The following is a 2500-nucleotide window of genomic DNA, read 5'->3' as shown; positions in this document are numbered from 1 at the left end:
GTCAATCACTGTGCAGACAGTTCAGCTCACAGTGCACAAACCACACTTTCATATTATCACATTACACAGTTGACAAGTTGAGAGAAAGAAAGAAAGAAAGAAAGTCGAGCAAAGACACCCGCGCTTGACATACACAGCCATGTCTGTGATGGTGTGGATCATCATGTATAAAGGGGGTAGTTGTCACTTGCTCTGCGGCTTACGGCCATACCACCCTGAGCACGCCCGATCTCGTTCGATCTCGGAAGTTAAGCAGGGTCGGGCCTGGTTAGTACTTGGATGGGAGACCGCCTGGGAATACCAGGTGCTGTAAGCTTTTTCACTTTTCTGTGCAAACAACAGAGGACGCTGCTGCTTCAGTAAACAGCACTGACTGTGCCACTGCTCAACTGTCAATCACTGTGCAGACAGTTCAGCTCACAGTGCACAAACCACACTTTCATATTATCACATTACACAGTTGACAAGTTGAGAGAAAGAAAGAAAGAAAGAAAGTCGAGCAAAGACACCCGCGCTTGACATACACAGCCATGTCTGTGATGGTGTGGATCATCATGTATAAAGGGGGTAGTTGTCACTTGCTCTGCGGCTTACGGCCATACCACCCTGAGCACGCCCGATCTCGGAAGCTAAGCAGGGTCGGGCCTGGTTAGTACTTGGATGGGAGACCGCCTGGGAATACCAGGTGCTGTAAGCTTTTTCACTTTTCTGTGCAAACAACAGAGGACGCTGCTGCTTCAGTAAACAGCACTGACTGTGCCACTGCTCAACTGTCAATCACTGTGCAGACAGTTCAGCTCACAGTGCACAAACCACACTTTCATATTATCACATTACACAGTTGACAAGTTGAGAGAAAGAAAGAAAGAAAGAAAGTCGAGCAAAGACACCCGCGCTTGACATACACAGCCATGTCTGTGATGGTGTGGATCATCATGTATAAAGGGGGTAGTTGTCACTTGCTCTGCGGCTTACGGCCATACCACCCTGAGCACGCCTGATCTCGTTCGATCTCGGAAGTTAAGCAGGGTCGGGCCTGGTTAGTACTTGGATGGGAGACCGCCTGGGAATACCAGGTGCTGTAAGCTTTTTCACTTTTCTGTGCAAACAACAGAGGACGCTGCTGCTTCAGTAAACAGCACTGACTGTGCCACTGCTCAACTGTCAATCACTGTGCAGACAGTTCAGCTCACAGTGCACAAACCACACTTTCATATTATCACATTACACAGTTGACAAGTTGAGAGAAAGAAAGAAAGAAAGAAAGTCGAGCAAAGACACCCGCGCTTGACATACACAGCCATGTCTGTGATGGTGTGGATCATCATGTATAAAGGGGGTAGTTGTCACTTGCTCTGCGGCTTACGGCCATACCACCCTGAGCACGCCCGATCTCGGAAGCTAAGCAGGGTCGGGCCTGGTTAGTACTTGGATGGGAGACCGCCTGGGAATACCAGGTGCTGTAAGCTTTTTCACTTTTCTGTGCAAACAACAGAGGACGCTGCTGCTTCAGTAAACAGCACTGACTGTGCCACTGCTCAACTGTCAATCACTGTGCAGACAGTTCAGCTCACAGTGCACAAACCACACTTTCATATTATCACATTACACAGTTGACAAGTTGACAAGTTGAGAGAAAGAAAGAAAGAAAGAAAGTCGAGCAAAGACACCCGCGCTTGACATACACAGCCATGTCTGTGATGGTGTGGATCATCATGTATAAAGGGGGTAGTTGTCACTTGCTCTGCGGCTTACGGCCATACCACCCTGAGCACGCCCGATCTCGTCAGATCTCGGAAGCTAAGCAGGGTCGGGCCTGGTTAGTACTTGGATGGGAGACCGCCTGGGAATACCAGGTGCTGTAAGCTTTTTCACTTTTCTGTGCAAACAACAGAGGACGCTGCTGCTTCAGTAAACAGCACTGACTGTGCCACTGCTCAACTGTCAATCACTGTGCAGACAGTTCAGCTCACAGTGCACAAACCACACTTTCATATTATCACATTACACAGTTGACAAGTTGAGAGAAAGAAAGAAAGAAAGAAAGTCGAGCAAAGACACCCGCGCTTGACATACACAGCCATGTCTGTGATGGTGTGGATCATCATGTATAAAGGGGGTAGTTGTCACTTGCTCTGCGGCTTACGGCCATACCACCCTGAGCACGCCTGATCTCGTTCGATCTCGGAAGTTAAGCAGGGTCGGGCCTGGTTAGTACTTGGATGGGAGACCGCCTGGGAATACCAGGTGCTGTAAGCTTTTTCACTTTTCTGTGCAAACAACAGAGGACGCTGCTGCTTCAGTAAACAGCACTGACTGTGCCACTGCTCAACTGTCAATCACTGTGCAGACAGTTCAGCTCACAGTGCACAAACCACACTTTCATATTTTCACATTACACAGTTGACAAGTTGACAAGTTGAGAGAAAGAAAGAAAGAAAGAAAGTCGAGCAAAGACACCCGCGCTTGACATACACAGCCATGTCTGTGATGGTGTGGA

At 48.5% G+C, this 2500-nt stretch overlaps 4 non-coding genes and 2 pseudogenes across 4 annotated transcripts; all 6 read left to right on the top strand.

Annotated features, from left to right (window-relative positions):
* Nucleotides 1–197: 197 nt before the first annotated feature.
* LOC139616396 (5S ribosomal RNA) lies at nucleotides 198–316 on the top strand. The gene has a single exon (XR_011688064.1). It is a non-coding gene; the product is annotated as a 5S ribosomal RNA (ribosomal RNA).
* A 272-nt stretch (nucleotides 317–588) lies between these two features.
* On the top strand, nucleotides 589–697 carry LOC139616208 (5S ribosomal RNA; annotated as a pseudogene).
* A 272-nt stretch (nucleotides 698–969) lies between these two features.
* LOC139615782 (5S ribosomal RNA) lies at nucleotides 970–1088 on the top strand. Its single transcript, XR_011687653.1, has one exon. It is a non-coding gene; the product is annotated as a 5S ribosomal RNA (ribosomal RNA).
* Nucleotides 1089–1360: 272 nt separating this feature from the next.
* LOC139616207 (5S ribosomal RNA) lies at nucleotides 1361–1469 on the top strand (annotated as a pseudogene).
* A 280-nt stretch (nucleotides 1470–1749) lies between these two features.
* Nucleotides 1750–1868, top strand: LOC139615678 (5S ribosomal RNA). Its single transcript, XR_011687554.1, has one exon. It is a non-coding gene; the product is annotated as a 5S ribosomal RNA (ribosomal RNA).
* Nucleotides 1869–2140: 272 nt separating this feature from the next.
* Nucleotides 2141–2259, top strand: LOC139615781 (5S ribosomal RNA). The gene has a single exon (XR_011687652.1). It is a non-coding gene; the product is annotated as a 5S ribosomal RNA (ribosomal RNA).
* Nucleotides 2260–2500: the final 241 nt, after the last annotated feature.

Source organism: Trachinotus anak, unplaced genomic scaffold (assembly GCF_046630095.1).
Source record: "Trachinotus anak isolate AG129_WGS33_773 ecotype Australia unplaced genomic scaffold, CSIRO_AGI_Tana_v1 ptg000056l, whole genome shotgun sequence".
In the NCBI taxonomy this organism is placed as follows: domain Eukaryota; kingdom Metazoa; phylum Chordata; class Actinopteri; order Carangiformes; family Carangidae; genus Trachinotus; species Trachinotus anak.
This window is presented reverse-complemented; position numbering and strand designations above follow the sequence as displayed.